The 10,947-nt window shown below is 47.0% G+C and overlaps 1 pseudogene; it reads left to right on the forward strand.

Annotated features, from left to right (window-relative positions):
* Window positions 1-1,648, forward strand: part of LOC127915505 (LETM1 domain-containing protein 1-like) — a 46,249-nt pseudogene extending 44,601 nt beyond the window's left edge.
* The last annotated feature ends 9,299 nt before the right edge of the window (window positions 1,649-10,947 follow it).

Below are 10,947 nucleotides of genomic sequence, written 5' to 3' on the forward strand. Positions count from 1 at the left end.
AGCTGTTTTTCATTATCTCGGTCCCAGCTTTAATGCACCTGTACTGACCATGCCTTCTGGAAGATAACGGTGTGAAAAGGCAGTGGCTCGGTTGGTTGTTGTCCTTGATGACCTTTTTGCCTTCCTGTGACATCGGTTGCTATAGGTGTCATGGAGGTCAGGTAGTTGACCCCCGGTGATGCGTTGTGCAGACCCCACCACCCTCTAGAGAGCCTTGCGGTTGAGGGCGGTGCAGTTGCCGTACCAGGCTGTGATACAGCCTGACAAGATGTAAAAGTTTGTCAGGGTTTTGGGTGACAGGCCAAATTTCTTCAGCCTCTCTCACATGTATATACTGAAGAGTCGCTGTTACGCCTTCTTCAACACACTGTCTGTGTGGGTGGACCATTGCAGTTTGTCTGTGATGTGTATGCCCATGAACTTAAATCTTTCCACCTTCTCCACTGCTGTCCCTTCCACTGCTGTTTCCTGAAGTCCACGATCATTTCCTTTGTTTTGTTGACATTGAGTGAGAGGTTGTTTTCCTGACACCACACTCCGAGTGCCCTCACCTCCTCCCTGTAGGCTGTCTCGTCGTTGTTGGAGATCAAGCCCTCTACTGTTGTGTCGTCTGCAAACTTGATGATTGAGTTGGAGGTGTGCATGACCAGGCAGTCGTGGGTGAACAGGGAGTACAGGAGAGGGCTGAGGCCCAAGTGTTCAAGGTCAGCGAAGTGGAGTGGTTGTTTCCTACCTTCACCACCAGGACCCAGTTGCAGAGGGAGGGGTTGAGACCCAGGGCCTCAAGCTTGATGATGAGCTTGGAGGGTACTATGGTGTTGAATGCTGAGCTGTAGTCAATGAACAGTATTCTAACCTAGGTATTATTTTTGTCCAAATGGAATAGGGCATTGTGTGCAGTGTGATGGCGATTGCGTCATCTGTGGACCCGTTGGGGCGGTATGCAAACTGAAGTAGGTCTAGGGTGGTCGGTAAGGTGGCGGTGATATGATCCTTGACTAGCCCCTCAAAGCACTTCATGATGACAGAAGTGAGGGCTACGGGGCGGTAGTCATTCAGTTCAGTTTAGTTCATCTTTGCTTTCTTGGGTACAGGAACAATGGTAGACATCTTGAAGCATTTGGCGACAACAGACTGGGATAGGGAGCGATAAAATATGTATGTAAGCACACCAGCTTGCTGGTCAACATTGTCCTCTGAGGCTGATCAGAAGATATCCCAGTTTGCGTGATCAAAACAATCTTGGAGCATGTCTTCCGATTGGTCAGACCAGCATTGAATGGTTCTCATCACTGGTACACCCTGTTTGAGTTTCTGCCTATAAGTCTGGGCGAGCAAGATGGCGTAGTGGTCGGATTTGCCGAAGGGAAGGCGGGGGAGGGCTTTGTATGCATCGCAGAAGTGGTGTCCTCTTGAGGGTGGATGTACACAGCTGTGACTATAACTGATGAGAATTCTCTTGGTAGGTAGAATGGCCGACATTTGAATGTAAGGAATTCTAGGTCGGGTGAGCAGAATGACTTGAGTTCCTGTATGTTGTTATGATTGCACCAAGAGTTGTAAATCATAAAGCATACACCCTCACCCTTCTTCTTCCCAGAGACGTGTTTATCTGTCGGCGCGAGACATGGAGAAGCCCGGTGGATGAACCGATTCCTACAACATATCCCGTGAGAGCCATGTTTCCGTGAAACAGAGAATGTTACAATCTCTGATGTCTCTCTGGAAGGCAACCTTTGCTCAAATTTCATCTACCGTGTTGTCAAGAGACTGGGAATGCCCAGTAGTATACTCGGCAGCGTAGATCGATGTGCCCGTTTTCGAAGCCTGACCAGAAGACCGCTCCGTCTACCCAATCTGAGTCGCCGTTGTTTTGGGTCAGCTGCTGGGATTAGATGCATTGTCCTGGTCCGAAGAGAAGATCTGCTTGGGGAACGTAGTATTCCTGGTCATAATGTTGGCAAGTTGACGTTGCTCTTATATCCAATAGTTCTTCACAGCTTTATATAATAAGACGTAATATTTCCTGGGGTAACAATGTAAGAAATGATACATAAAAAACGAAAATTATGCATAGTTTCCTAAGAATGCGAGGCGAGGCGTCCATCTCTGTCGGGGCAATCTTGTATGGCATTATAGTCGAACAATTACGTTTGTTTAATAAGACCAACCAAGTGTGATAAGTAAGTGTACTAGTAAAGATACTGCATGTTGGCATTGGAGATAATGTTATCAAGCTGATATCAAATCATAACTGCATTATCGCATGGAAGGGACTCCACTGAGAACCAGAAAACATTTCCAATGGAAGCATCCCAGAAGTGGGTCTTTCTGTGAAGGAATGTACTTTCAAAACACAGGGTCTCCTGACACAAACCTGCCAGATGCGCTCAGTGTCTTCATTTGTCAGAAAGAATCTGTGTGTGCGAGATCTAAGTAAGGCACTATTGTACACAGAAGTCAGGCTGAATCTCAAATCTCAGCTCTTTTTTCTCCCCTCTCTTCGACTCACTGCTGCACTGTGGAGAGGTTACAGCAAGATGAGTTGGAAGGCTGCCCGCCAAAAGTGATCCACTATAAAGGGGGACTGATTCAAACTCCGTTTCCTGTTTAGACAAGGGCCTGAGGTATGCAACATGGATACAAGAGCCAAGCACGTCACGCCGTGAGTGCAGTGTGGCAAGGGACGGATGGGAGATGAGAAATGTGGTGGGACTTTTGGAGGGGATGGAGGGAGAATCATTGTCTTATTAAAATGGTATGTTGCTTCTCCATTGATATGTCATTCTGCAAACAAAACATTTCAGTGTAAATAGTAGATTTGATTGGCTCTGATTTGTGCAGTGAAAATGTTGTTCAGAAGAACCCTCTCTTTCCCATTTCCTTCTGCTCAGTTTTCTGCTGTTAGCCATGTTAAAAAGCATTACATGTTTCAGAGAAAACAACTTCCTTGTTCCTGGTATCATGAAAAAATAGCATCCTCAATTATCCTTTTTCGTGCCCTTAGTTTACACATGTTTTGTTTTTGTTTTTATCCGAAGAGCACTAAGATCTGTGTCTCCTACCTCCCACAAAGGCCCAACCAGTTAGGGGGCATTTATAGGGAAGCTGCGGTCTTTTGAGAAGTATTTTATCTGAAGTTTAATATCTAACGACTCCAATCCTCCCATCTCTCTTGGATATAACTTTTATAGCCAATGAACACAAAGTTGAGTCAATGTTATTTGTAACAATAATTTATTCGGCCACGTTCTTGGTGGCATGTTGAGAGGATGAGTTCACTACTCTCTGATGTGCGGGGATAACTGCTGAGAGGCAGGGGTGGGAGACGTCATTTCCAATGGCTGCGGGGGTGCCGGCAACAATAACGGTCATCATCAGCGTGATTCCCCCGGACAGGCTCAAATACTTATGTGTGACTCCTCATTAACAGGATCACATGGCACAAGGCATGCATTAATAAAGAGGCAGCCTATTCTAGGAGGGTGAGAATAAGCCAACATTAAGTGTCGGTTGCACCAGTATTACTGCCCTGAATTAACTACCTATATTTAATTAATGACACATATAATGCTACAGAGTAAACAGATGAAAGACCAAGACTAACTTTTTATAAAGTATACAGCTATGCCAGAATTTCATGAAATGCTAATTGTACAGCCAGTGATTGCCCTTACAGTTTAACCTGTGAAAATTGCATGCTCTCATGTGAAATGTTGTTTTCACATGTTGAGCCTAAATTTCACGTGTTAACACCACCATTTCACATGAGTAAAAAAACATGTTTTCACCTCACGTGAATAGCAGTTCCACATGAGAAATCACAATCACATGGAAATCAATCACGTTGAAAATATAATTTGCAGTTTCACATGTAAGAAAACTCCACGTGAAAATTTCTCTTTCACATATGGAATTTCATTTTCATGTGTAAAATAACATAATATGTAAAAAATCACATTTGCAGTTTTACATGGAATAAACATTTACATGAGAAAATCTAACGTTCACATTTGGAATTGTAAGTTCATATGTGGTGGTGAGATAGTGTTATTCTCCTTAAGTGTAAAGGTGGTGTTAACATGTTGCACTAGCAATGTTTCCACATATGGAATTGCAAATTCTGTAATGCCATTCTGTAAAAAGATAACTTAGCCTACCTGAGTATAACCATCCATTCTGGGTGTTACTGCTGCAGGCGCAGGCCTCTCTTCATATGTTGGTCAGTGACTGTTGGAAGAAGTCCAGTGAAAGAACAGAGAAGCTAGCACTCCGTGTCTCCTTATTTATCCTTTTTAACATGTAAAAATGTATGCTGCCAGGGTTAATGAGTTAACTCAAGCTAACTTTTTGTAATTTTAGTACATCATTTCCTTTTCTTGTCGGGAAGCATTGTCACGACTTCTGACGAAGTCGTTGCCTCTCCTTGTTCGGGCGGTGCTCTGCGTTCGACGTCACCGTTCTTCAGCCATCATTGATCCTTTTTTATTTTCCATTGGTTTTGTCTTATCTTCCCACACACCTGTTTTCAATCCCATTCATTACCTCTGTTTCCCCTCATGTCTTTGTCAGAGATTGATTTGTTGTCAGTGTAGTGTTATTGTTTGTATAGGTGCGCGTCGGGTCTTCGTACCCATGTTTTGTTTGTTTGTACATTTATTGTTATGGAGCATACTTGTGGAACTTTATTAAAAGACTCCATATTTACACTCCATTTGACTCTCCTGCGCCTGACTTCCCTGCCACCTATTACACCTATGCATGACAGAATCTCTGACCAATATATATGAAGTCAGCAGGAGAAGACTCTATACCCATGGACCTGGAGGAACGTGTTCAGGAACAAGCGAGGGAGCTTGAGTGTATCAGCTCCGTCATGGAGCACATTGTCCAGAAAATGGATCGCTGGGAGAGACAGGGAGTTTCTCCAGCGCCACCACCACCACAACCGGAATCTCCCGTGAACGTTTTTTCCTCTCCGGAATCGAGGATCCATTTATCCCTACCCACGGGATACAACGGAGATACTGCCGGCTGCCAGGGTTTCCTCCTCAAGCTAAACTTATATCTAGCCACGGCCTCCCCAGTACCATCTGACCGTGAGAAGAGTTACGCCCTCGTCTCATGCCTCACCGGGAAAGCCCTGGAATGGGCCAGTTCACCCGCCAGTTCCGGATAGTATTCGATCACCTCCTCTATCATCTGAGGCAGGAGACGAGGAGTGCACAGGATTTTGCTTTGGAATTTAGGACCTTGGCTGCTGGCGCTGGATGGAGCGACAGGGCCCTGATCGACCATTACCGTTGTAGTCTACGCGAGGAAGTCCGTCGGGAGCTGGCCTGTAGAGACACCACCCTCACCTTCGACCAGCTGGTGGACATGTCCATCAAGCTGGACAACATGCTGGCTACTCGTGGACGTCTAGATCGGGGTCTGGTTGTTCCATCCTCCCGCACCCTCTCTCCCGAACCTATGGAATTGGGAGGGATGGTGCGCAGGGAGACCGGAGGGGGTTCCCGCTCAGCACCATTCATGGTCGCAGAAGGCACACTGCTGGTCGGTGCCGGGTTGGTTCCTCTGGGAATAGAGAGGGCAGGCAGGGCATTCTGGCGTCACCCCAGGTGAGTAGGCACCATTCTCATCCAGAGCCCTCTGCTGCACTAATATTTGTCTCTGTCTCTTTTCCTGATTTTTCACTGCATTCCCAGTATAAGGCACTAGTTGATTCGGGTGCGGCTGGGAATTTCATTAATAAAAGTCTAGCTCATAGTTTAGGGATCCCTATTGTTCCTGTGGATATGCCTATCCCTATTCATGTCTTAGATAGTCGACCATTAGGGTCAGGGTTTATCAGGGAGGTTACCGCACCTTTGTGTATGATAACGCAGGAGGGTCACAAGGAGAAGATTAGTCTTTTCCTTATTGATTCTCCTGCGTATTCTGTGGTGCTAGGCCTACCCTGGTTAGTTTGTCATAACCCCACTGTTTCTTGGCCACAGAGGGCTCTCACGGGGTGGTCGCGAGAATGCTCAGGTATGTGTTTAGGGGTTTCCGTTGGTGCTACTACGGTGGAAAGTCCAGACCAGGTCTCCACCGTGCGCATTCCCCCCGAATATGCCGATTTGGCTCTCGCCTTCTGAAAAAAGAAGGCGACTCAATTACCACCCCATCGACGGGGGGATTGTGCGATAGATCTCCTGGTAGACGCTGCATATCCCAAGAGTCACGTGTATCCCTTGTCGCAAGCGGAGACGGAGGCTATGGAGACATATGTCTCTGAATCCCTGCATCAGGGGTTCATTCAGCCATCCATTTCACCCGTCTCCTCGAGTTTCTTTTTTGTGAAGAAAAAGGATGGCGGTTTACGCCCGTGCATTGATTATCGAGGTCTTAATAAAATCACAGTGAAATATAGCTACCCGCTACCTCTGATCAATACGGTTATTGAGTTAATGCACGGGGCACGTTTTTTCACAAAATTGGATCTCAGGAGTGCATACAATCTGGTGCGTATTAAGAAGGGTGCTGAGTGGAAGACGGCATTTAGCACTACCTCAGGTCATTATGAGTACCTGGTCATGCCATATGGGTTGATGAATGCTCCATCAGTTTTCCAATCATTTGTAGATGAGATCTTCAGGGACCTGCACGGGCAGGGTGTAGTGTATGTGTGGTGTATATCGATGATATTCTGATATACTCTGCTACACGCGCCGAGCATGTGTCCCTGGTGCGCAGGGTGCTTGGTCGCCTGTTGGAGCATGATCTATATGTCAAGGCTGAAAAATCCTTGTTTTTCCAACAATCCATCTCCTTCCTAGGGCATCGGATTTCCACTTCAGGAGTGGAGATGGAGAGCGACCGCATTACAGCCGTGCGTAATTGGCCGACTCCAACCACGGTAAAGGAGTTGCAGCGATTTTTGGGGTTTTCCAATTACTACCGGAGGTTTATCCGGGGTTTTGGTCAGGTGGCAGCTCCCATTACCTCACTGCTAAAGGGGGGCCCGGTGCGCTTGCAGTGGTCGGCTGAGGCGAACAGGGCTTTTGAGCACCTGAAGACTCTGTTTACCTCGGTGCCTGTGCTGGCTCATCCGGATCCCTCTTTGCCATTCATAGTGGAGGTGGACGCATCCAAAGCTGGGATAGGAGCAGTGCTCTCTCAGCGTTCGGGTATGCCACTGAAGCTTCGCCCCTGTGCTTTCTTTTCGAAGAAGCTCAGCCCAGCGGAGCGAAACTATGATGTGGGGAACCGAGAGCTGTTAGCTGTCGTAGAAGCCTTGAAGGTGTGGAGGCATTGGATTGAGGGGGCTAAACACCCTTTTCTCATCTGGACTGACCACCGCAATCTGGAGTACATCCAGCAGGCGAAGAGATTGAATCCTCGCCAGGCAAGGTGGGCCATGTTTTTCACTCGTTTTGTGTTTACTCTTTCTTACAGACCAGGCTCCCAGAACATTAAGGCAGACGCATTGTCTCGGCTGTATGACACAGAGGAGCGGTCCATGGATCCCACTCCCATACTCCCAGCTTCGTGTCTGGTGGTGCCGGTAGTGTGGGAGCTGGACGCGGACATTGAGCGGGGGTCACGTGCAGAGCCTTCTCCCCCTGAGTGTCCAGCTGGTCGTCTGTACGTTCCGTCTGCTGTCCGCGACCGATTGATATATTGGGCTCACACGTCACCCTCCTCTGGTCATCCTGGGATAGGTCGGACGATGCGCTGTCTTGAAGGAAGGTACTGGTGGCCCACTTTAGTCAATATATATAAAAAATATTTAAAAAAAATAGAAAGAGTTCTTAACAGGGCATGTTTTTTTTTACCCTGTCATGGATGTGAGGATTTATGTTTCTTCCTGTTCGGTGTGCGACCAGTGCAAGGCTCCTAGACACCTGCCCAGAGGTAAGCTACAACCTCTACCCGTTCCTCAACGGCCATGGTCGCACCTGTCGGTGGATTTTTTGACTGATCTTCCACCTTCACAGGGTTACACCACGATCCTGGTCGTTGTGGATCGGTTTTCAAAGTCCTGTCGTCTCCTCCCTTTGCCCGGTCTCCCTACGGCCTTACAAACTGCAGAGGCCCTGTTTACACACGTTTTCCGGCACTATGGGGGTGCCTGAGGATATAGTGTCTGATCGGGGTCCCCAGTTCACATCAAGGGTCTGGAAGGCGTTCATGGAGCGTCTGGGGATCTCGGTTAGTCTTACCTCAGGTTTTCACCCCGAGAGTAATGGGCAGGTGGAGAGAGTTAACCAGGATGTGGGTAGGTTTCTGCGGTCTTAATGCCAGGATCGGCCGGGGGAGTGGGCGAAGTTCGTGCCCTGGGCAGAGATGGCTCAGAACTCGCTACGTCACTCCTCCACTAACCTTACTCCCTTTCAATGTGTATTAGGGTATCAGCCGGTTCTGGCTCCTTGGCATCAGAGCCAGACCGAGGCCCCTGCGGTGGACAATTGGTTTCGGCACGCTGAGGAAACCTGGGAGGCAGCCCACGTCCACCTTCAGCGTGCCATAAGGCGCCAGAAAATTGGCGCAGACCGTCGCCGCAGTGAGGCCCCAGTGTTCGCACCAGGGGACAGGGTCTGGCTCTCGACCCGAAACCTGCCCCTTCGCCTGCTCTGCCGGAAGCTGGGTCCGCGGTTTGTGGGGCCGTTTAAAGTACTGAGGAGAGTGAATGAGGTATGTTATAGGTTACAACTACCCACTCATTACCATATTAATCCCTCGTTCCATGTGTCTCTCCTCAGGCTGATGGTGGCTGGCCCGCTCCAGGAGGCTGAAGTGCGTGATGTTCCTCCGCCTCCTCTAGACATCGAGGGGGTTCCGGCGTACTCTGTTCGATCCATTTTGGATTCGAGACGTCGGGCGAGGGGCCTTCAGTACCTCGTGGACTGGGAGGGGTACGGGCCGGAGGAGAGATGCTGGGTTCCGGTGGAGGACGTGTTAGATCCTTCCATGTTATCAGAATTCCACCGTCTCCATCAGGATCGCCCTGCACCTCGCCCTCCGGGTCGTCCCCGAGGCCGGTGTCGACGCGCAGCTGGAGCCGCGCGTCAGGGGGGGGGGTAATGTCACGACTTCTGCCGAAGTCGTTGCCTCTCCTTGTTCGGGCGGTGCTCGGCGTTCGACGTAACCGGTCTTCTAGCCATCATTGATCCTTTTTTCATTTTCCATTGGTTTTGTCTTGTCTTCCCACACACCTGTTTTCAATCCCATTCATTACCTGTTGTGTATTTAACCCTCTGTTTCCCCTCATGTCTTTGTCAGAGATTGATTTGTTGTCAGTGTAGTTTACTGTTTGTATAGGTGTGCGTCCGGTCTTCGTACCCATGTTTTGTTTGTTTGTACATTTATTGTTATGGAGCATACTTGTGGAACTTTATTAAAAGACTCCATATTTACACTCCATTTGACTCTCCTGCGCCTGACTTCCCTGCCACCTATTACACCTATGCATGACAAGCATTAATTTCTTGTTTCTTGTCGGAAAGCATTCACAATACACTGAAAACATCGAGAATACATCATCTATACAGCTAAAAACAACAATGCAATTGTCACGCCCTGGTCGAAGTATTTTGTGTTTTTCTTTATGTATTTGGTCAGGCCAGGGTGTGACATGGGTTTTTGTATGTGGTGTGTAGCTTAGTGGGATTGTAGCTTAGTGGGGTGTTCTAGGAGAGTCTATGGCTGTCTGAAGTGGTTCTCAATCAGAGGCAGGTGTTTATCGTTGTCTCTGATTGGGAGCCATATTTAGGCAGCCATATTCTTTGGTTGTATTGTGGGTGATTTCCTGAGTGTCTTGATGTCCTTAGTCTGTGTTAGTTTGCACCAGTTAAGGCTGTTTCGGGTTTCACTACGTTTATTGTTTTGTAGAGTTTGTGTTTTGGATTCGTGTTACGTTGTGTCACAATATACGCGCTGCAGTTTGGTCCGACTCTCCTTCATCACATGAAAACCGTGACAGCAATGTGGGAAAAAGTTGACTTGAGGTTAAAGAAAGTGTGTATATCCTTTTACCAGATTTTGCTAACAGTTACTTTGGACAAATCAAAACGACAATATTCTTGTCATGCTTTTTGTATGAAAAAAATCTTAAATTACAGCTCAATTTGAGCAAATTATGAATTTGTAATTAATCTTGATTTAGTCAAAGCAAATCCTGCGATAAAAGCAACACAAGATTAAAGTGTAGCGGACATGGGTTTGTCATGGTCACGTGATGAGGTAGCCCCGCCTGCGACTTAAAAGTGAGTGGTGTTCCTCTTGGGATCGAATGGTCAAGACATGTGACCATGTGATATCTTGGGCAACCACATGTATCTGAGTCTTGTGAAACTTCACACATGTCTACATATATATATATATATTTGTTCACGTAAAAATTCCTGTGAAACGTCACGTGTCTGAATAACACATGTATTAATGTATTCTTTTCACGTGATTTTTCATGTTTGATTTTTTGCAAGGGTGGTAAGATGAGAGGATTTAAGAGGGTGTGTCCCTTTCTGTCCAATGACAATATTCTGTCCAATATTTCTGTACATTAAACCCTTCCGTTCAACAGCCACCTGGGCAAAAATGATGCATAGGTTCGTTGAAACTTTATTTCTAGTCATATACAGAACACAATTTCATGTGAATGTGTCTTGTGAAAGCTTCCAAGCATTCAGACACTTACTATACCTGTGTGCACTCTAATTAGCAGGTCAGCAGTGAAAAACTGTTGGGTGTTATTAATTGAGATCTCTCAACAGTACATTCCATTGGAGCGAAACAGCTTAACCACAATACAACTTCTGTTCTGTTGATGAACTAGCTGTCTTTCAGGGAAGTCTGAACTGCCTGGAGGGAATTTTTCATGCGGTCGACACACTGTTTTTTTTTACATAAGAGATAAGATAATCACATTGTGGAAGACCTACTGGGTCTTCAAGTCAAGCTATC

The sequence above is a fragment of the Oncorhynchus keta genome, chromosome 35 (genome assembly GCF_023373465.1).
Source record: "Oncorhynchus keta strain PuntledgeMale-10-30-2019 chromosome 35, Oket_V2, whole genome shotgun sequence".
NCBI lineage: Eukaryota > Metazoa > Chordata > Actinopteri > Salmoniformes > Salmonidae > Oncorhynchus > Oncorhynchus keta.